The sequence below is a fragment of the Notechis scutatus genome, chromosome 9 (genome assembly GCF_049901735.1).
Source record: "Notechis scutatus isolate UNSWTSFEM ecotype Mainland chromosome 9, rNotScu1.2, whole genome shotgun sequence".
Classification (NCBI taxonomy): Eukaryota; Metazoa; Chordata; class Lepidosauria; order Squamata; family Elapidae; genus Notechis; species Notechis scutatus.
In genome coordinates, this window is record NC_142017.1 from 16279557 (window position 1) to 16304050 (window position 24494).

The 24494-nt window shown below is 39.2% G+C and overlaps 1 long non-coding RNA gene across 2 annotated transcripts; it reads right to left on the reverse strand.

The window, feature by feature from the left end:
• Window positions 1-721: 721 nt before the first annotated feature.
• Window positions 722-17239, reverse strand: LOC148129839 (uncharacterized). 2 transcript variants are annotated; one of them, XR_015750648.1, is made up of 3 exons: window positions 17119-17239; window positions 15990-16136; window positions 722-872 (listed from the first exon to the last, which is right to left on the reverse strand). It is a non-coding gene; the product is annotated as an uncharacterized LOC148129839 (long non-coding RNA). The 2 variants fall into 2 exon arrangements; XR_015750647.1 differs by lacking the exon at window positions 722-872 and adding an exon at window positions 4377-4525.
• Between the last annotated feature and the right edge of the window lie 7255 nt (window positions 17240-24494).

The window sequence follows — 24494 nt, forward strand, 5'->3', positions numbered from 1 at the left end:
GCTCCTGCATATGTGCCCAGATCTGAGACCGCTGTTCTTTGCACCAAACAGCCAGTTCATGTTCGTGTACTCTGGTCTGTAGCATCTTGGCCATTTCCCCTATATAATTGCTTACACAATCCACTACAGTTGACGCATCAAACAACCGAAGATGTCTTCTCCTTGGGTAGTGTTTCCATCACTCTCATTCTTAGAGTTTGGTCCAGTTTGTGCGCCACCTTGACTCCTTGCCCCAGGAGAATGCATGTAGCAGTTTCAGATACTCCCCCATATATACTGGAGCACCCTCCACGTAGCTGTTCCACTGGCACCTTCAATGGGTTGCCAGGCCCTGGGTGTAGTACACCTTCAGATGAAGTCCATGGAATAACCATTGAGCTTGCAGACCTGATAAAGATATGCCCGCTCCTTGGCTTTGGCTGTCAGTGTACTACAATGAGTACCCTACTAAACAGTACCTGAACACAACTGACTTTATGTGCAATGGGGTGATTGCTCTCATTGTGTAGGATACGGTCTGTGCTCGTGGTTTTTCAGTACACATCTGTGTTAAGGCTCCCATCCAGGTTGCGGCTGACTAGCACATCCAGGAAGGCCAGCGTGCTATTGGTCTCTTCTTCCATCGTAAACTGGATGTCAGGATATATGGAATAAAGGATTCTGGAGAGTGGTAATCTAGTTTCACAAATAATTAACATTCCATGGCTTTGTGACATTCACACATTCAATCTGATTTCTTTGAGGGTACCAACGAAGTGTTCCATTTTGTTGTTAGATTCACTGCAGCTTCAGCAATGCTGATAATTAAGTTTTGGGAGGGAAGAGCTGACATTTTGCCAACCGGTTTCACGGCCACTCCATTTTCTCACTCTCTAAATTAATAAAATGACATTAAATTACGAACTGCACTTGGACAAGGAAGAAGAAACAGTAGAGAAAAGGCACCACATTTGTTCCACAACTTGCTGGATCATCCTCAAAATCTAGAAACACCAAGCATGTCTCTTTCTGCTGTTTGTATCTCTTAGCAAATTAATGTGTCGCAGCTTTGAACATAAATAAGCAATAAAAAAAATTACTTCTTCTGGAGTCTGCCTTCCTACTCTTGGATATCTTGCCCTGATATAGGTAAATGATGGTTGTGATGATGGTGGTTTCTATTCGACTTTGCATCGATAAAAAATATTTTAGCAATCATTATGCATTATTTTAGACAGTCAGCTTGCTGTACTAGTTAAGGCTTTGGGATAGGGAGACCATGAATTTTAGTTTCCTCTTAGGCACAAAGTCAACTGGGTGACCTTGAGCCAGTCACTTTCTCTCTGTTCTGGGAAGGAAGAAGCACTGGCAAACCACTTCCGAAAAACCTTGCTAAGAAAACTGCAGGGACTCATCTAGGCAGCCACTAGGAATCAACATTGACTCGAAGGAGTGGGGGGACGTATTATTTCAGCAAGAAATGAAAAAAGAACAAAATACTGAAGTCTAAAGAGCAAACAAAGCTGGAAGATGATGATACCACCAGTCACATTTTGAATCAACGTGTTTAATAATCTAGCCCAGTGTTTCTCAACCTTAGCCACTTTAAGTTGTGTGAACTTCAGTTCCCAGAAATCTCCAATTAACATGCAATTCTTGTTGTTATTATTTATTTACTTACTTATTTATTTAGTATTACAACCTGCTCTGGAAGGTTCCCAATCACAAGATTGGCTATTTTTGTTTCTGTCTTATTCTGAAACAGGCCATTGAGGGAATAACACCATCAATTCGGAGCTTATCCTTCTCAGCTCTGCGGTATTAACTTGACAATCACAGAATCATATCATATCATAACACACAAAGTGTTCACTGACAGGTGCTCACCCGATTAACCTTACAACTTGAATTTTGTGTAAAAAATTTTTATTATTATTATAGTCAATAATTAACTATTATTCATGTTAGATGGCTTTTTCTTCTCAAAGGACAAAATATGAAAGTTAGTATATTTAGTCATGTGTAAAGTCACAAAATTAATAACTGAAGCTGTATTCTGTTTGCCTCATAGGTTTTTTTTTTTTTTTTGCAAATAGTGGGGGTCTTGATAACTTCTCTTTCTTTCTTTCATTTTATTTTTTGCCTTCTTTCCTTTTTCTTACCAACTCAATTTCTCTGGGCCAATTAGGTGATAGTGATGAGTCAGCATTGGTTGTTCCAATGATTCAAATCAGGAACTGATTGTACAGTGATGTGAGCAATGCATTTCCCTAGTCAAAATACTTTCACTTTGTATATGAAGAATGAAACAACTGGTTCTTAGAATTCTTGTTACAGTCTGTTCCCTTTTTCAAGCAAATGAAATGTGTACCGTTTCAGTGCTGAAGAAGCTGTACTGTGGGATTCTTTAAAACTGTATTCTTACTGTAAATCATAGCTTATGGACTATAAATTTGAGCTAAGTCATTCTGTAAGAATGAGGTGGTATAAGGAAGCAGTAAGTGGAGAACAGAATTAAATATAAGGCTGGATGACTCTATTTGTAGACTACAGTAGGTTTAGCTTTCATTCGTAAGTCTCTTCTGACTTGGATATCAAAAACCAAAGTTGACAATGAAATGCATATTTTTGAAGGATTTTTTTTTCTCTTTAAACAAGGGAGAAGAAGAAATTATTTTTCACAATCTTCTTGGACCAAAGGAGCAAGACAAAGAGCAATATTATTGATTTTTTTTTTCTTCTGAGGAGAAAAGGGTAAAAAAAAGTTACAGGAAATATATCCAGATCTCCTCCGATCTAAACTTTTTTCATGTTTGAGAAGAATCAGATCTCAGCGTCCTGCTTCCAAGGTCAACTTCTGAATTTGGCGGGAGGAACAGATATATTGTCTATCCACAGGCAGCCTTAGTTATCACTCCAGTTCCCATGGCATTTTATCCAAAATGCATTCTGACTTTAAATAGACAGGTTTGCAATGTTTCCCATTTAATAAAAGGTATCATAGCATTTGCAGAAATGCCAATTTGAGGGTCTTTCATATGTTAATTTGAGAATGAAGTTCAGATAGGTTGAAGGATTGAATAAAATCGTGGAATATCCCAAATTCAGGATTCCAATTGGAGAACTTATCACTTTGAAAAGTATGTCAATGTGAGGTTACTGGTCTGTTTAAATATTCATAAGGATCATAGGCCCGTTCAATTTAAAAGCATCACATACAAAAAAAACACGCTTCTCTAAAAATATGAAAAGTCAACAAGTGCAGGGGACATATTTGTTCTGACCTGGGCTTCCCAAGATCATGAAGCAGACTCCTCGTCCTGATAAAACCCCTTTTATTTAGGTTAAAGTGAATTCCTCTCCACACAGTCCCAGCAAACAGTCTTTCATGAGATTTCACAACTACAGACCTTTATCAGGCTTGAAGAGTTGCCAGGCCAATATCTTTCAAACGCCATGCTGTAGCAACAATTGTTTGGCAAGAAGTCAGGAACAGATATTCACCCTAATGAATTGAACTAATTGTCTCCTGCAAACACCACTTCCCTTTCATTCCTATTTATTCCCAATGTATTAAAATTAGTTCTAAATGGAAAATATAATTAAGTTTCTAGAATTCTTGTAATTGGGATTAGGTGACAATTATGCTTGGAAAATGTCCATAGACTGTGAAATTATTATTGAACCTCAAAAAGGATGAAAACTTTCTCTAAACATGTTTTTCATAGATAAGTTCTAATTAGAGAGATGAAATAGAGCTTACAAAAAAAAAAAGCTGGATTAGTGGAAGGTAAAAATACAAAACATTTAATAGTACATCTCATATCAGTCAATAAGCTGCAAGCTAATGTACATAATAAGGTTAATGCTATGTGAATCGTTGTTGTCGGTAGATCTATTTCCTGATTGGAATTCCCCAAATGAAAGCGATAAATATAGAAATACACATATAGAAAGGTAGAAATATTAAGAAAGTGAAATAAAACATAGAGAACCTCCAGTTAGTTTTTTTTTCTCTCATATCTCCTTATCTGTAAAATAGAATAGAATAGAATAGAATAGAATAGAATAGAATAGAATAGAATAGAATAGAATAGAATAGAATAGAATAGAATTCTTTATTGGCCAAGTGTGATTAGACAAAGAAGGAATTTGTCTTAGTGCATGTGTTCTCAGTGTACATAAAAGAAAAGATACATTTGTCAAGAGTCAGGAATCATAAGCTACAACACTTAATAATAGTCATAGGGTACAATAAGCCATCAAATCATACTAGGAAACAGTCAATATAAATCATAAGGATACAAGCAACAAAGTTACAGTGATACAGTCACAAGTGGGAGGGGATAGGTGATAAGGAGTGATGAGAAGATCAATAGTAATATAGTAATGCAGACTTTGTAAATAGCTGGACAGTGTTGAGGGAATTATTTGTTTAGCAGTGATGGCGTTCGGGGAAAAACTGTTCTTGTTCTGGTGTGCAGGGCTCTATAGCGTCATTTTGAGGGTAGGAGTTGAAACAGTTTATATCCAGGATGTGAGGGGTCTGTAAATATGTAAATATATGTAGTTGTTAAACCAGTAACAACTTCACAGCTTTACCTGTGAAGAATATGTATCCATTAAAAACAAGGCCAAATTTCCATGATACCATGTAAATTGAACATAATTCTTCCTGATTACCTGTCTCATGAAGTCCAACTGACCCAGGATATAATTCTTCTCTGCCATCCACCTCTATGGTACATCATCCCCACTCAAGGGAAGATTGGCCACGACTATACTGATTTTTCAGAAAACTCTTTTCTGAGGTTCTTGACCAATCTACATTCCTGTTGAACACTCAGCTGCCTTTAATTCAACCAATCCTTTGACTGAGTCTTTTTTTCCCCCTGTCTCCCAAAGTCATTCCCTCATGTCATTACAGTACCATTATATAATAAATGAAAAATCCAACTTTCTAATATCAGTTCTTTGGCAATATCCATTTCTATTGTATTTCAGATCCCCATGGTGTATATAACTTTTTAAAAGGAGCTTCCAAAGAAATGATATTTCTTTAGGATTAAAATTAAAAATCATGAAATAATTTCTCTGTAACTGAAAGGGATAATTGTGGTGCTGAGGTCTGAGCTTTACAAATCTATCACTTAAGTAAACCCACCATTTCCTCCTAACAATATGTATAAATGGATCCTATGGGTTCAAAAATATTACTGAATTCATCATAATTTTAAAGATGGAGAAATGTGACACTAGATGTGCAAAATGCAATATCTTCCAAAACAATCTGGAAGCCCAAATCAAATCAATTTGCTTGAATTATGCAATTTAGATACCTAAAATGCAGACCTATTTACTGAATTAGATCATCAATTCAAATCAAACTTGCTTATATCCCTCTAAGCTACAGGGTAGGGCAGAATTCTCATCTCTATCGTCTTCTGAAAGCATTGCTGCATCTAAGGAGAACAACTAGGCACAAGTCTTCTGTTCTGCATCCTATAGATTGCATTGAATCAACTTGATCTTGATCAACCTGATCCACACACTGCTAAAAACAATAAGTATGTGCTAGGCTTCAAGCATCTGTCCCTAAATGCACTGTATACATTTAAAATGTTTAAATTACATAGTATTTTCTGGTCACTGCTACTAAGGGTGTTGAGAGGACCCTGTAGTTAATGAACTGACTAGTTCTTTCTACATTCACTAGAAGAACTAGGAGTTCTTCTTAAGGTCCAAAAGGTGTTTTTTTTTTCAAAAGGCAACTGGACTTCGTTTTTCCTTGAAGACATTTCACTTCTCATCCAAGAAGCTTCAACAGTTCTGAAGAATTAAAGAATTTTCTGAAGAACTGAAGAAGCTTCCTGGATGAGAAGCAAAACATCTTCAAGGAAAAACAAAGTCCAGTTGCCTTTTGAAAAAGCACCTTTGGGACCACTGTCACCTGGATGACTGAGAATCCCCATAGATATTTTTCTCAAGGTCTTCTTTTCTAGCAAATTCTCAAGAGGGGAAAGGTGGGAATTAAAAAAAAGGTCAGGAGAGAGAAATCACTGTATGTTCTTAGACCTGCAGTCAACAGTGCTACTTAAGACAATAAAGTTAGAATGGCATGTTGACATACTGTAGATGATAGAAGTTTCCACATAGCATGGAAGACAACTTGCATCATTTTATAATCTAGGGATGGGCAAACTGTGGGCCTCTGGAGGTTGTTGAAGTACCACATCGCTTGGAAGCACACCCAACGGTGAGGAAACCTGAAAGTTGCAGATCAGCATCCTACCAGCAGTTATCCATCCTACCACCTTTTTGTTGTTGTTGTTATTGTTCCCAGAACATCCCGTTGTCAGTCTTAAAATTGCACCCTTGGCCCTTGTTAAGTTTTTGTTCAGTACAATTCCTCTTTCATGGTGTTTGATTTTCTCCTGCCAAATATTGGTCTCGTGCTGCAACCTGCCCTCAAACTTTTAAGATGAAGAACAGTTACTTTAAAAAAAAAAAAAACCAGAAATAAAGACATGGCTGGAAAGAGTATTTTTCTCTGCATTTTCGCAGTCACCAGTTTTATGGCTGAGCATCACAAGAATCATCGGTTCTTCAGCTTCGGGAGGGATTAAGGAATCTGAATTCCCTTCATGAATGCTCTTGAGAATTCACCAACCCAAACACCAAGAATAGCCTAATGTTCCTTGAGCTTTCCTTTCTTGTGTGTAATTTAAAGCGTAACAATGAATGGTGACTTAATAATATATCGAGGCTCAAATACATCTTAAGACCTTCAGAAATGTTTATCCTCCAAATATCCTGGATTAATTTACTAGACCACAGTTCCAGCAAGAACAAAGGCACAATAGCTATTAAGCCATAGTTTCATGATTAATAAATAAAAGGTGTAATACAGCTGAGAAGAGGACAACAGGAGTTAAAGGTGTGTTTGCTCAGCTTTTAGCAATAAAATAACTCTAATCATTTTGCAATGTTCAATTGCCTATGCAAGATGCTTCATAAAATCAGTCCTTCCCCTAAGTACCACCATTCAGAGGCTTGGCAAGCTTTACCAAAAAAAGTGGCATCATTTTCTATTTTACATACAACCCTATTGCATTTAGGAAATTACTTACAAAAGCATACTGTGCAATCAGTATCAGCATGAGGTAGCTGTCAGGAGGCAGACTACGTCAGAAACGGTCCTACTTTAAATTGCTGCTTACCCATGAATCATTCTGAATAACTTTAGGTCACCTGCTTTCTTAACCAATGGACAACTGTCACAAGATTATTATGAGTAGCAGTGTGCAAAGATTTGAAATCTGAGACATTTCAGTGTGAAGCACTCAAGGTGGAGTTCAAAATTGCTGCTGTCCAATTTCCAATTTGTTCCATCCGTTTCAAGGTCAACAATGGTCTAGCTTCACGCTCAAAATATCTTTTTTCAAACCCCAAACACTTCTAGAAGGATGAGGACAAGCTGCTGCAAATTCAAAAGCAGTATTTTAAGCCTGAAATATTTCAAATATAAAAATGTTTTGCATGCCACTAATTGCAAGGATAGAATGAATAGAGCTCTCTGTACTAGCCTATGCATCTGAATGAAAGGCGGGAGATAAGTACGATTAATAGATACATCACACACAATATTTGCCAGGGATATGAAATTGGGCCTTTAGAGGAAAAATCAATAGAATTGAGATAGATGTGAGAAAAAGAAGAAAAGGAGAAATTTCTAACATCTTACGAAGATTATAATTCTGCAGCTGGAAGTCTTGATAGCCTTATTACAAAATAATATATTCTGGATGAGGTCAAGCATATGTCCACTTACCAGAAGCAAATCCTGCTTATTTGTATTTGCTTGCATATTTATTAGAATTACATCTCAACATTCCTCTAGATTTGTATAAGGTTCAACCGCACAGTATTGTTTTAACACTGCAACAGCTATAAACACCAAATTGCTGGAGAAAACATTTTGACTAGTACAGGTGCTGCCTTATGTGTACCAGAAATAAATAATACAGGCATTTCATTTGCATATTTTTTTTAATTTGCATTTCCAAGTTTATCTTTCGAATTAGCCTTTCTGGACAGAGTGTTACTACATGGTGGACATTGTGATGGGGACGCTAGGGATGAGGACGGCTCAAAAACAATGTACACTTTTCCAATTACAAAAATTAATAAAGCCGTAGCATTTCAAAGCATGTGTATTAGCTGTGATAAAATCATTATCGCAAACTCAAGTGATAAAGCAACTACTTTGGCCAATAAACGTCATGTCTTCAAAGCCACTTGTCTTCATTCGTTTTTAATCCCAGAGACCAAAATATGAACTTCATCTTGAAAAAAAAGCCAGTAATAGCCATGGCCATTCATGACTGTTCCATTTGTCTGTAGAGATTCATGTATGTATTAATAGTGAAGATTAATTTTATTAGCTTGGGTACTGGATCTCTGTCATGGTGGTATTCCAGCATAATTGTTCAGAAATGGAAATTTTATAAATCAAAGCTGGAGTGGGTATTCAAAGCTTGGTCGCCAAGGCTATATGAGTAATGTATGGTGGATAGAGGCTGGGCACAAAATGCAAATTCACCGGTCACATTTATATCCCACCTTTCAGTTTTAAAGTTTCTAAAATGAGATTACAGAGTAATGTCAACCAGTCATTAAGGGAAAGGAGGGGGGAAAGAGAAGAAAGGGAAATGAGAGAGTCCATCCTCCAATTCTTCATAGTTATGGTTCCTATGATCCTCAATTATGGTGAAAACAGCCTTTCCAAGGTAGAGCAATAAATCCACCGCTTATGGGACAGTTGGTCTTGTACCTTCTTTTTCACAAGGTTGGGATCTTAAGAGTGTCTGAGAAGAAAATGTGCCTGTTTTTGGCCTCCCCGGCCACCAGTACCACTCTGCCTGCCAAAAACAGGCCCACATGACCACCTAGCCATGCCCATCCAGTCACATGGCCCCCTAGTCATGCCCACTCAGCCAGTCTGCCCCCCAACAGTCTGAGGGACCGTGAATTGGCCCTCTGTTTAAAAAGGACTAGAAGCCCTCCGAGGTCCCTTCCAACTCTGTTCTGTGTTCTACTTTCTACCAATCTACTTCCTCTTTGCCATGAAATTCAAGATGCTAGTTGTGACTAAGAGTTTCCTGATGCAGGCCCAGGTTATTTGCAGATTGCCTCTCTCTGATTACTTTTGCCTGACTCATAAGATCAGATGGGATGGACATGGTTCAGGTCCCATCAATTAACCAGTGTCATCTGATGGGACTCTGCCCTGTGGTTAGCAGTTCTCCTGAGATGGATGATCCTGAACCCTACCTACCTTTCAAAAGACTCATAAGACCTAGATTATTCCCCAGGCACTGACTCAAGAGGTTTTATCCATCCTGATTGATCTGGGTTGGATGAAGTTGACTTGGGTGCAATATTCAATTACTTAAATATTTATTTATATCCTGCCTTTATTATTTGTATAACTCACTCAGGGTGGTGAACATACCTAATACTCCTCCCTCCTCCTATTTTCTCCACAGCATCAGCACTATGAGGTGGGTTGGACTGAGACTGAAGGGCCAACCCAAGGTCACCCAACTGGCTTTCAGGTGTAAGGCTGGCCTAGAACTCACCGCCTCCTAGTTTCTAGCCTAGTATCTTAACCACTAGATTAATCCAACTCTGTTTGTTTTCATGTATATTTCTCTTAAAAGCTTTCTTACATTTTTAAAAATATATTTGTTTGTTTTTAATGTTTCTTTGAGTTGTTATGCAATGTTTTTCTTTGTGCACCCTTCCCTGAGCTACTTATCAATTGGGAAACAATATAAATTGATTTAATAATAATAAAATAGATGAATGCTACTACCACCAATGTCTGTCTTTGTAAACCATAGAGAGTCTACTGGGTTTAGCAGCATGCACACCAAATAAATTTAAAATAAAAAAAATAATTGAGACTCAATTTTCAGCCTGCTTAGTTTGTTACTTATTGACGGAAGACAAGAGAAGGCAGGGGAAGAGGAAGTGTTAATTTTGGTTGGGTGTTTTAGCCTCAATATAACAAGTGTGCTACAGAAAAAAAAAATTCCTATCTGTTTTACTTATATGTCAATTTAATGAAAAAATGTTGTGGGGTCCTTGGTGCTCTCTGAGCTTGGTTGTGTTCTTGCAAGGATGTCATTATACAACTAGGTAACATCATCAGTGCTAGAAAGATATTTTGTTTTTGGGTATTCTTTCAAAAAGGGAAGAGCTTTTCAGTGAAATTCTGGTGGGTGCTGTAGGGTGCTTTTGCATATTCTTGGTTATGAGGTGGAAAGAGTATACTGAATACGAAACCCTGTTTTTCACTCTAAACTGGTCTCCCCAGGAATGTATAATTCAAATACTACTACTACTACTACTAATAGAAATAGTAATAAATTCAGTCCCAGTTGTATTGATAGAATCTAAAAACAAAAAAAACCTGAAGAAGGAAAACTCACTAGAACTTTAGATCTCATTTTTTCAGGCAAAGTAGTTGTCTGGTGTCGTTTTTTTTCATTCTTTGCTTCAGCTGTGAGGTGGGAAGGATTCCAGAATATTTTTACTGTAATCCAGATGGAATCAACTTTTTATGAAATTTGAAGGAATTTCACTGCAGGAATGGCAACAATCTTTTGGCCATCTTCACGGCTTGAATTACTAAGCCAGGGATTGCTATTCACATTTATTTACTTCATTGATTGAAGGCATTCTCTTCTCGGCATTTGGATCATTTCTATTAGTTGGATTGATGATGCATAAAATCATCAAAAGGAGCAGATGAAAATGTGCTTTTCTTTTGAATTAGCGAAACATTTCAGGGGCTTGGCAGAGTACACTTATGAGGTAACTGTGAATGAAGTAGTTGAGTTTCAGGAAGCAAAGACAAGCATGAACATAGAACAATAGGATTGGTAGGAATCTTGGAGGTCTTTTATTTCAACTCCCTGCTCAAGCAGGAGACTCTAAATCCTTCTGGACAATAGCTGTCCAGTCTTTTCTTGAGAACTTCTAGCATCCACAACTTCTACAGGCAACCCATTCCACTGATTAATTGTTCTGTGAGGAAATTTCTCCTTAATTCTCATTTGGCTCACTTCTAAAGATCTTTCATCCATCACTTCTTCTCCTTGCTTTGGAGAATAGGTCAACCCCTTCTTCTCTGGGACAGCCCCTCAAGTACTGGAAGACTGTTATCATATCACCCCTGGCCCTTCTCTTCATTGGACTAGACATACCTAGTTCCCTCAATCATTCATTGTACAGTATAGCTTCTAGACCTCTCGCCATCTTGTTGCTCTTCTCTGCACTCCCAACGTCTTTTTTGTATCATGGTGACCAGAACTAGATGCAGCATTCCAAATTTGGTCGCAGGTGAGATATCTATGTCCCAGATGCGAAAAAGTTTTAACCCAAGTCGGAGGCATACATTTTTACCTGGAAAAAATTCCAAGATCAATTGCTCAAACTGTCCTTAGAACACTTGAGAGAAATTGCAGCTGGTTACAAAACAGTGGTAACTAGGTTAGAAACGGTTAGAAGCTATGAGGGAGCTGAGCATGTTCATTCTTCAAAAGGAGTGGAGATAAGATACCACACTCCAAAAATCTGAAGGGATGTCACCTAAAAGGTGATCCAAAAGTAGAAAAATTGGCTTAAAGTAGAACCTGGCTGAACATTTGAGATTTTTCTAGCAATTTATCAGAGAAATTATGGTTCTTCTTTCTGACTTCAAGCATGGCTAGAACAGTGTAAAATGACCTCAACTCTCAGAATTCCCTCAGGGGAAGTTGGACTCTGTCTAGGTGTACATTCTGGTCCCTGATGCCAGACCACATCAGGTAAGGCTTATTATGAAATTCGGAAGAGTTACTCCTGACTCATTGGGACCAACCTAGGTGAGACCATCCAACAGGTTGCTCTGGCCTACAACATTTCTGTTGATTCAAGATGCTTCAAGCAGACTTGGCCTCCGCTTCATTTCCCACCATGCTGGTGAAACCTGCAGAGTGAAGCCAAGAAGATGCCACCTGGACCCTCGATAAGGCACATCCTTCTGGAACAGGCAGGAATCCTCACGTTCACCTCTTGCAGATCTTCTACCCCATAAGAGAAGATCTTGAGGAAGAACAAAGAGGACCTCCCCCATATCTGAAAAAAGCCAAGACTTCACCCACACTGGTGGCACTGGAGGTTGTGTGTGGATACCTACATGTGGCTCCTCATTTGGAAGCCCACCCCAAGACTTTCTTCTTCTTCTTCTTCTTCTTCTTCTTCTTCTTCTTCTTCTTCTTCTTCTTCTTCTTCTTCTTCTTCTTCTTCTTCCTCTTCTTCCTCTTCTTCCTCCTCCTCCTCCTCCTCTTCTTCTCATTTCTTTCTCCTCCTCCTCCTCTTCTTCTCCTTCTCTCTCCTCCTCCTCCTTCCTTCTCCTCCTCCAGGTGCAGAGAGATTTCTTTCAGCAAGGCGAGCTTAGGCTGGGAGGGGGAGGGCAGCGTGGGCACCCACAGCATCCAGAAAGAGACCCTCGGCAGATCCTGCAGACTTTCAACAGGCCCCCTTCCCCCACCCCCACCCCCACAAAAGCCCAACAAACCCATCCACCGCACCACCCTCACCCCAGCTCCGTGGGGCGAGTCAGGCTGCCCAGGACCGCCCCGGGCGTCCAAAGTGGCCCCAGGTGCGGGGTGGAGGTGGGTACTTTGCCCGGGCTGGGGGGGGCGGCGGCGAGGGCTGCGGGAGAACCCGCCTCCTTTTTAATCCCCCCACCCCACCCCGCCTGTGTCGCCTGGGCTGGGGGTGGTGGTGGTGGGTGGTGGGGAGGTTCCTGAAGGCAGCGTCTCACGCGCGCGCGCGAGGGCGCGCCTTCTACCCTCCCTGGCTCACACACACAGACACACACACACAGACACACACACACACACGGCACCGCCGGAGCGCTGCTCTCTGCTTCCCCGCCGCCGCCGCCGCCGCCGCTGCCGCTGCTCCCGGTTACGCCAGCCTGCCAGCCTTGCCTGCCTGCCTGCTGCCTCTCGCCCTCTGCCTTCGCCTCCGATTCTGCGCACAGGAGCCCCCAAGCCTGTCATTCTGCACGGCGGCACAGTTGTTGTCGGGTGGTTGTTTTGTTTGTTTTTTTGTTTTTTCTTCTTCTTCTTTTTCTTCTTCTTTCCGCTCGGGTCGGCGAGCGAGTGGGGAAAAGACACACACACACACACACACACACACCCTCGCACCCACCCGCGAGCAAGCCCACGCAGAGCCAGCCAGCCAGCCAGCCAGCCGCGGCGAGGAGAGCGGCGCCCAGGAGAGCCCCGCTGCTGCCCATCCAAGCCCCCTCTTTTTCCCCAGCCCAGCATGGCCCGGGGACCTTTACGAGTACGTCGCCCGGCGGAGCTTGGCCGGGCTTCTCCCCGAGGGCGGGCAGCCAGCCAGCCAGCCAGCCAGCCAGCCGGCGACGGGAGGCGGGCAAGGAAAAGGGAGGGGAAGGGAAGGGAGGCAGGGCGGCTTAGGGCGAGATCGAGCCCCGGCCGAGGCGGCTGGCGGGGGTGCTGGGGCTGCGGTTCCGCGAGGGGGTCTCTTCGTCGGAGTTGCCGGGGAGGCGAAAAAGGCAGAGCCGGAGGAAGAGAGGGAGCGATGGAGCCCTCCCCTCCCTCTGCTGCTACTCTTCCCCCCACACACTTCCCGTCGGGGGGGGGGAAAGGCTGGGGCGCGGATGAGGGGGCGGGATCCCGGGATGGAGAGGGGGCAACAAGAGCTCGAGGGGAGCCTGGACGACCCCGGACGGGTGCTTTCCCCGGGGCGGAAAAAGTCCAGGTGAAGTGGCCGAAGGGGAAGCTGCGCCTGGCCGAAGTCTTGGCTGGCACCAAACTCTGCTTCTTCTCCCCTTCTTCTTCTTCCTCTTCCTCTTCTGGGAGGGCGGGGGTGGGATTGGGTGGGTGGGGGGCTGTCGAACCTTGCAAGGCAAGGAGAGTGGGAGGGGTTGATCGGGTGGGAGGAGCTCCAGGGGTACAGATGCATGCTGGATATTCGGGGTTCCCCCCCTCCCCTCCCCTGGGGGAGGGCTCGGGTTGCAAGGAGGGTGGAGGGGGGGTTGTCCCAGGTTGGCAGTAGTGGTTGGGAGGTCTCAGAAATGAAGGCTTCTGGGGTTGGGTGGCAGAAGACCACCAAGGGTATGGCTTTGATTGACTCGTTGGTGCTGAAGGCTAGCCTGGACTTCTCTCCATGGATTTCCAATGTAAGGAGGAGTGCAAAGACAGGAATCATCCATCCAGTCTTATGGAAGGTGCTACCTTATTTATGGCTAGATTAGGTCAGTTGTGCGTGGAGTCAAGTCTTTGTAGAACCCATCTTTGCCATGTCTACCAACAGAAAAGAATATTTGTAGCTCAGGACTGAACTGGGGGGTCTTGGAACCTCTCTGAGCTCATTGGTGTCCTTCAACCCGATCATGTTCTTTCTTTTGGATCAGCCTTGGATCTCACCATGGTTGCCACCTCATGTGACGTAGGGACGTCCGCAACCCAGTCAAAATGTCCTGCCATTATGCCTTGGGCCACTACCAGAGCACACTTGTGGCCGCATTTTTCTCTTGAAGTACCATCCCATTTGACCTCATAGCTCATCTTATGGCCTAGTTTACCTCACCTCTTCAGAGAAGAGGCAACAGATGTTCCATAACATGTAATTATATTAAATACTATAGTATCAGAAGTTGTGGGAGCTTCATCACTGGAAGCTTTCAAGAAGAGACTAGACTGCTATCTGTCAGAAATGGTGTAGGGTCTCCTGCTTGGGCAGGGGAATGGACTAGATGACCTACAAGGTCCCTTCCAACTCTGTTATTCTATCATTTGGGATAGTCTTCTCCATACTTTCCACAATGAAAGAGGGACTTCCTGGGAGAAGAATGATCTAAACAATTTTCCCTCTATAATGTTCATTCATTCAGTTTTTCAGGCAACATTTTTAATTGTAGCCGATTATTGGATCAATTACTTGTTAATATTTTACTTGTGATTAATCCCAGTTGGACGTTTAGGTCATATTTTCTATTCAGCTCATGAGAAATGTGTTTATAATTCTAGAGATAAATACCCTACTTGATTGTGACAACTACTTCAAATAATTATTCTTTATCAAAAAGGTAATCTGTGTCAAAGGTGACAAGTGATATTAAACATGCCTGTATAACAGATCATGGTCTCAATCAAATATCATCCTGCCTGAGTCTATCCATTTCCTTCACATTATCTTTTAATAAAAAAACAAAATATGCAGAGTACACAAAGAGTAGTGGATAGTAAATGAAAAAAAATTAAAAGCATAAAACTAAAAAAAAGGAAAGAAAAGGAAATACAACTAACTTAGTTTACACCAACATATTTACTATAGCTCTCCATATCTTTCTTCTATTGCAATCTAGTCTTAATTCTGCCATGTCTATACATTGATTTATCCACTGTATTATTTTTTAAATCATTAGCTTCATCCAACCACTGATTCCTTGGCTTTTTCTCTTTATCAATTCACTTTTCCTACACAGAGGTGATCTGTACTTCAAATCAGTCAGGTTCCCATCCAACAACATGGCATCGTCTACCTATAAAATTATACACGCATGTATAGCCCTACCAAAAAAAAAAAAAAAAAAGGTCTCCGAATCATCACAACTTTCCAAATGTTTATCCATAAATACATTAAAACAACCAAGAGGACGCCCCACATCATTATCTTACCACACCGAACCAGTTATTAAGTACTCTATTTATCCTCACAAGTGTTTATTTACATTGTATACCTGCTACATCTTATTCAGCAACCAGTCCCCAGACAAAACATTCCATAAACTCAAAAAGCCTATTTATTTTATCATACGCCTTTTTTAAAAAAAATATCAAATACTATACTAAAGTACAGTGGTGCCTCAGTGGGAGGCTATAATGGATACTAAACTCAAACCAACCAACCAGGGGACTTACCACACGATGCTTTGTTTTGGCCAGGAAAAAACTTTCTACCTGCCATTTTTCCTGTCAGGGATTTTTCCAGCATGGCCGACTTCCTGTCTGCTCTCTGCGGCTGTCTCCCTCTTCCTTTCGCAGGCCGCTGAATACTAAAGAAACTGCCTGAAAAACATTTTCGCATCAAAATGCTTCAAGTAAATTTGAGGAGTTTTGAAGCGGCTGAATACCGAGGTGCCCCTGTACTCTAAATTTTCTCAAATCCACCTCTTAGCGACTTCCCCAAAAACAGATGTCTGTTCTGCCCACCATTCAACTAACATAAAACTACACTGTGTTTCCAAATGTTGTTCACTCCCATTGTTTCTACCTGTTCGATCAGAATTCCGCCAAAGATCTTCTCAGGCAAATTTAACAGATTTATTTTCCTGTGGCTTTTTGTTTACGCTTGTAACACTCTTGGTATTGAGGAACAATAATGGTGTGCTTTCCAATTAAAAACAAATGCAGTCATCAGAAACGCATGAACAAAGTTACAGAAAAGAATTTGTATTGTATTTTGTATTTTATTTTATAACCTAATAAAATGTTTAAAAATAAATTTTAAAAAATCCCAGCTAGATATACAACAATAATGATAACAATAATAACAATGATAACAATAACAATGATAACAATGATAAGGGTAACAATAACAATAACAATAATAACAATAATAAATAACGTAGGATGCTGGCAGCAACCTGTATCGACCATCAGTGCCAGTCAATAATATTTGTGACACATTTTTAAATATTCAGTTGACTGAGTTTCATATTTAATGAATAAAGTATAATAAAGTTACAGAAATACTCCAGAAGATAACATCCATATTTTGAACATTTCTCCAGTTATTATATTATCATTTATTAAATTTATTTGCCACCCATCTCTCCATAATCCATACTTACAATCTTTTTATTTCTCACAGTATTTATTTTTGGTTTCATCATTTGTCTTGAACGTTGAGTGATAACATTATTACCATTTTATTCTTCATCGTGTCTCTGTAATTCCTATAGAAAATTTTTAAATAGTCCATCCAGCATTCGCTCATTTTAGTTTTGTTTCAAATCATTTAATCACTTCTGTTTTTAATTCGACTCACTCTGCTGAAGACTCCTTGTTTACTCCTCTTTGCTCTCTTACTTTTTTTTTAAATGTTCATGCAAAAAAGTTTCTGTGTCTGTTTTTATTTTATTCAAGACAAAGTTAAAATTCAAAACTCCAAAAAAACACAAGAAAAAAACACAAAACAATTAAGACATTTAAAAAGGTGCATCAAAAAACCCCAACATATATAAACATATTATCCTCCCTAATTAAATACTGATTAACACATTATTACAAAAATTGATTTGCATTTACTCTGTTTTTAGTCTTATCTTTCTTGCTGTCCTTGACATTAGTAGCTAATTTTTCCCATATGCTTACTATACATTATCTTTCTCTCTTTCTCATATTTTTCAGTAATCATTTCCTCGCATGTGTTTTTTTCTCATCCACAGTTTCTTTCACTTCATCATCCTATCATGTATTTTATTAATTCTTGAAATCCATCTGTCTTAAAAGTTTCTAAAGTTGAGAAACGCTGCCCTGGATGACAACAAGAAATTCCTTACTGCAGTTTCATAACTCTTGTACAACTAAAGAAATATGTATTGATAATAAAGGCATGTGGAATGATTACTAACTACTCCTGCTATAAGAATTTGTCATCTTTCATAAGAAACAGTGTTGATTAAACCCCAGATTTTAAAGCAATGATAACTTAGTCAAAGTTCTTTATATAACTGAAGCAAAACACTCAATTTTTAATAAGGTGGTATTGAACATCAATTGCTTTTTCCTGAATTATGCTCATTTATTCCTAATTCCAGTGGTCCAAAATAACATAACATGTATTTATGCCATCAACATGCAAGCTCTGTGCTTTTGTACATGTTGCAATTTTACATCAGAAGCAGGGTTTTCATTGTAATACACAATGCACGTTTCATCACTTCTTCCACCTGTATATATCATCAACTATGCATGAATTCCTTGTTTTGAATTAGTTTGCATTTGAGCCTGTAAGCTTGTAATGAAAACCACAACTGGATGTTTAGTGGAAGACAGCTGTAAATGGAAGCACCTCTATCAAATTAATTATATTTCTTCTAAGCTTACGGTTTGTTTGTTTGTTTTTCTGAAATGAAAGAAGCATAGGCTTCCTTTGATAATTATTTAAGCTTTCTACAAAAAGCCAGAGGAGGCAATATGCAGTATGAAAGGAATATTTAAGATACAGTTTTAGCGTTGTGTTGTTCATTGATGTTTGCTTTTAATTAGTTCTGTGACCAATTGATATAACTTTTGATTTCTTCTGGACCAAACAGAAGCTTTCAAAGTGGCATTTCTTAAAAGTTACTATTCTCCAGTGTCATTAATGTCATGAGGTCCTCTAACCCAATTCCTTCAGTTTTTCATTGTTCATTTCTTTATAAAGTTTGTTTACTGTCTCAATCCCAGAAGATTTCAGGGCATTCCATAGAATTATGAACTTAGTTTGGTTTATCAAAAAATAAATAAATGAGATCCTTGTTGTCATTTTAGGCAAATGATTTTGCAAATGTTTATATTATTTTGTAATTTGGCGGTATTTCAGCATAGATGTCTCATCCATTTCTAAAATAAAGCATGCTTCTACAGAGTTGGCATGATAGGACACTGTCCTCACCACCAACATCCTAATTTTTTAGAAATATTAACCTGTATTGTGCTTAAGGAAAGAAGAGGATTGATGGTTGATTTTATGTTCCATGTAAAACATCTATGAACATTGAGTGGAATTTTTATGTGCATGCACCAGTACTGATAAGCTTATTTGGCTAACACCAATACTAGCAAAATGCTGAGTCAACAGCTAGGAATATTAATAGATTTTCAACTTTGGATTATGCTTTTTTTCCCCTCATAAAGTCTGCTTTCAGTTATAGTAATGTGCATGTTGGAAAGCCATAAAGTAAATAAAAACTCTCTCTCCCCTCTCACCTGATAATCACAATAGCTAAAACTATAGCTAAAATAATATCTCAGAGTCACTGGGAGTCAGGTGGCATATAAAATTGATTAATAATAATATTTTTTTAAAAAAATCTGAGATAATCCATAACATGGGCATCAATTTATAGAGTTCTTACTAAGGCTCAAACCTTCAAACCCTCTTTTAATATATAAGAAAAGGCCTTTCACACTGAGATACCCACGTTGACTTCAGATGCAAAATTGGATAAACCCTATGAGGAGTACAATATCATATTCTATGGCCATGTATAGAGAGATTAATGTTTTATTATGATTGCCTTCAAGAATTATGGAATGAAGGGTCCTTGGTGCTCTACCTGGGTTAATTTTTACTCCATTCATTACATCCTCTTTGAAAGTGCCTGCCAACCAATATCTCCTGACAATTACCATAGATTATTTTGCTATATGAAATTAATGAAAATTCACCACATCCTGAGCCATAAGATATTCAAAGTCACCAATCCATAAAATGCACACATAGAATAATAGGTAGGTTGAGCAAAGAATATGTATTCTACAATTATTTTTCTGTGTTTTTCTAAAAAGATGAGAAGCTATTTCTGCAGTTGCTGCAAATAGCTGTCAAACTTGTTCAAAACTAGATACTTTTGTTCATGTAAGCAATCTGTATCTTTTCCAATTATAAGTTTATATGAATGGATGAAATATCTTGTGATAAGTATGGCTAGCTCCAGAATAGCACCTGTTGGCCAGAATTCAAGAGGAATGGAAGACATTTCCCAGTCCAGAGATATACAGTACTTATTTGATACAGGAGAATATTTGTAGGTCAGGGTTGAAATGACGTGATGAAACTCTTTAATTTCACAAGATATGGACAGATTTCATGGGAAACCATGACCATCCTAGACCAAGCCAAGTCCATAAATATCATCTTTTTTCTGATTAAAAAAAAAAACAGTCAGTTTGGCCATTTCAGCAAATCCCATCATCTTCACCAAACATTCCTCTATTTTGAATTGCTGAATCTTTCCACCTTGGTGCATATAATAATTTCATTGCAGTTGTCATATTAAAAAAACCAACGTTCATGAATGTTTTTCCCACTGTCCATCCATCAGTCCCAAAAGACTTCTAACCCCAATTGTGTATTAATCTTTAAAATCTTCTGAATCAGTGTAAGAATTTGAATCCAAAATTTTCTAGCTTTTTTTAGATATCCACCATGATAATATATCCCTTGCCTCTTCATAGTTCCAACATGTATTTGAAATCCCTTTACTAGGCAATTTCTCCAGAAACATATACCAACAGTACATCATATAGAAAATCTCTTTAGGGTTATAACAATGTAAGTTTCAATCCTTTCAATCACATATTTTCCCACTGATCCATCTGTATACCATAACCAATTTTTAGCCGACTTTAAATCTTTTCACCACTTCTTCTGTTTCAAATTTCAACAGAGAAGTTTATACATTTTAACAAGAAGATGTTTATCTTTTGTACATAATTCCATTTCAAACTCAATCTAACCAATAACTCGATGCAGATACTTTCTGATGCAGATTACCGCAGGTATTAATGATAAACCGAATTAGTAGCATTGTCATAAGTGGTAGATTTCACGTTGTTGATGGATGCTTATTTAAGCTCTTGTAATTGACTTGGAAAATCTTTATACAGCCTCTATATTGCCTTCTGCTCTGTCATGTTAAGAATAATGAATGACTCAATCATAAAGGTATTTGATCAAAAAAAATAATACAGAGCAATTGTGATTATAGATATTTGAACATCTCACTGGTAAGCTCCAAATGAGGGAGGGAAATAAAAGTGTACTACAGGAAAATCACCATTAGGGTTATAAACTCAGGATTAACAATCCCAGTTTCATATCTTGACAAACAGGTATCTCTGTTTTTTAGTTTTTTGCAAAACTAATGGCCATTTAATCAGGGTATTATTAATTGACCTGCTTAAATAAATGCCGGGATTGGGCAGGCACACTAGTTTTTAAATCTGATGGTTTTGGAATAGATACGAGCATTTTTGGAGCAGAATTGAGAAGCAGCAGAACAAAAATTTCCCTTTTCTTTCCCTTTCCTTTTATTCTCAAAAAATCATTGAGAGAAATGAAAGCAGCTGATCTATTGTGTTGCTCCTACTCTGAACAGATTATCTTGCATAGTAATATCAAGCTTTAGAACATAGCGTTGCTGGTAATGGAATGCAGAACTCAAATTTGGTGGAGGTGGTTGAGCTTAGTGTGCATCTCAAGCCTATAACTTTTCCTATGATACAAAAATTTGGGTTCGGGTATCACTGTCACCACATCTTTTCATGCCACTGATGTTTACAAGCTGGTTCCTAGAAGAATAGAACCATTCATTCTGTATGGTCGGGTTCTTTAAGTAGTGAAGTTGTCTTTCTTCCTGAATTTTTTACAGTATAATAAGGTTGATATTTGTGCCTGGGGGAGGACACACACACATGATGATGATGATGATGATGATGATGATGATGATGATGATGATCACTTTAAACTTAATGTAAACTGCTTTAAATTTGATTGTAAAATATTTTTTGTAACTGTTCTGACCAAGCCTTCCTAAGACCATAATTAAGCACATGCTTAGTCCAAAGAACTCTTGTTTTATTTCAACGCTGGGAATTATGTTCATTCCCAGCCCGTAATGAGTCCCAAACAGTCCCTCGAGATAAGCACCCACCTTTCTCTCCTTTGAATTGCTGCCAACAACTAGAGTGCCAGATGAACTGTAAAAAGCCAAACGAAATACAAAGTCCACACAAAGTTTCCAGGTTTAATCTGAACAGAGTGAACAACTTTGCTTCCTGCAAAGGTTTCTCTACCTTGGCACTTCCTTTATACCTTACGGGAGGGGCAATCACCTCCAAGCCTTACTCCCGAGTTACCCCTTTTGTCTTTAGCTGCTCTTGCCTTCTGGCAGCTCTGTGCACATGCACACTGGGAACAGCTTCCCCTTGTTCCTCTGCCTCACTGCTACCAGATTCTGGAGGCTCCGGAGTTAGCATACAACCCCCAGATGCTCCTGGCTCCATCTCTGTATCAGAAGCAGGACCCTCGTCCAAGTCCTCCCCAGATTCCCAGACTGGTCCCTTTTCTTCCCCACTGTCTGATCCCACTGCCGGCTGCACCAGCTGCCGGTGAACCACAGCATTAACAGAGTGTTGAAGTCTGGAATAACTTACCCAGTTCAGTTGTTTCAGCTACTAACTACCACAATTTTCATTCCAACTTAACTTCTGTGGATCTCACAAAATATTTAACAGGTTCCTAAGAGGGCATGTGTAGGTGCTAATGTGCCTATCACCCCTGTCACATTTTAGGGTGGGTTTTTTTTTCTTTTTGTTCATTCAAATTTGTAATTTTTGTTAGATGAATAAATAAATGATGATGATGATGATGATGATGATGATGATGATGATGATGACGACGACAACAGTGACTGGGGGAGACTGACCAGAGGCTCGAACATTTGATCTGACTTTGCTCTCCTTCCCTTGTTTTTGCTTATTTTTGTCCCAAGCATCACTGGAAAATCGCACCATTTTTATTGTGATCTTGGAAACGCTGAGTGCTGCAAACAAGAGCTCAGGGATATAGATATATGATCTGCAGGCCATTGTTGTACATCTCTGCCTTTTGACAAACTTCTGAGCTCCATCAGACTGAGATAGCGTTGCGCTCAAGTCACCGTCATCTTTTGCTTCCCCCCCAAAAAAAAAAACATATATAGGAAACGATCCAGCTGGATCCATCCGTCAGCCAAAGTTGAAAATAATACAGAAGTTTAGCTGGCTGGCTGGTTTCCCCTCTCTTTGCTGACTATCCAGAAAGACATTTGGGATACTTGTGTGATTTTTGACTATTTTTGTTGTGAATTCGCTATGCTCCATTTGTAACATTTTTATGGGGGTTGACATCTGTCTCCTGTGTTTTCCCCCACGCTTCTTCCATCTTTTGGCTTTGAAAAGAAATTCTTTGATGGAAGGAAGGAGCAGGCAGCAAAGCTAGGAGCTGTTCTTCTAGAAACAGTAAATACTGCTAGTCCTGAGTCTACAAAACTAAAAAGGAAACATGTTCAGGTTCTTTGCATCAGCAAGTGGACCACCAGATTGTATATATGTGTAAAGTTGTTTCCCTTTGGCAGCACAGATGTTATAGAATTCCCCGTCCTCCGAAATCCAATTAATTCTTACCTTGTGAGGCCTGAGGAAATTCTTAAAAACAGAATTGCTTAAGAGGACTTTTGCTTGTAGAAGCTTTCATCTACTTTTATTGCTTTCTTGCTGTTTGGTTGATGATTTTTATTTGTGGCTTAATTTTTCCTGTTGCATACTCTGATGTAATTGTACCTTGGAGGTTTTAGAGTTACAATTGTAACCCATCAAGAGGCTCCCGCTTGCAGGGAACACGAAATCAATTGATCAATCAATCAATCAATCCATCATCTAAAAACAAATAATTCTAAAAGTTAGCTGGTTGAAGAGGAAATAATGTATTCAGTACAATAAAGCTTTAAATAAGTATAGTCGACGTACTAAATCTTCAATCCAAATTCAACTAAACTCAATGCTTATGTAGTCCTTATAGAATTGTGACATTGCTAAAAAGTAAGTTGAAAATGACTTGAACTAAGGATTAGCTGGTTTTTATGGTAATCTCTCAAGTTAGAGTTAGTGTCCTCCCAACTTAAAAAAAGAAGAAACCAAAACAATACTTTGAAAAATAGTCAAAAATCACACAAGCTTGGGAGGTTTCATGAGGTTTGCCATCTTCCTCTGAAATTTGCTGAGATTCCTCCATGAAATTTGGGGAAATATTTCAATTAATTTATGGTGTATGAGATTTGGTTTTGAGCTTTCAATGGACCCAACCAGGAGAGTTTTACAGCTGTGCATTAGCCCTACGGTCAGCTACTGATTAAATCAAGAATGTAAAAAACAGTATATTAAACAAGTTTGATGAAATGCTAGTCAGGCTTGTATTTCTGAGAGCTGTTGCCTTTCTTTTTAAAATGCATCCATTTATACTTGAAAGAACCCATTATCTTTCTTCAAGTCCTTGGGAAAAAAAACACCTTTGAGGTTGGTCTGTTTGTACATTTAATCAGCAAATGAAGTTATAAATCAAGCAGTTCGTAGTGTTTTCAGAAGATCTTCATTTCACTGCCAGGGCTAGTTAAAAACAGGCTAAATTACAGAGATGACTGTCCTAGCTCTAGTTAGGAGTTTCTGGAAATCTGGGATGAGCATGCAACACAGTGGATCCAAGTCTGGTGCTTCCCTAGGAAGTGCTGGACCAGAGATATTGCCTTGCCGGCTCAGATAAAAACAAGTATAGCTCTGTAAAGAACTGAAGCATGCGGCAGTGAGAAAAGCTGAGATAGGCAAACAAGAAAAATATTC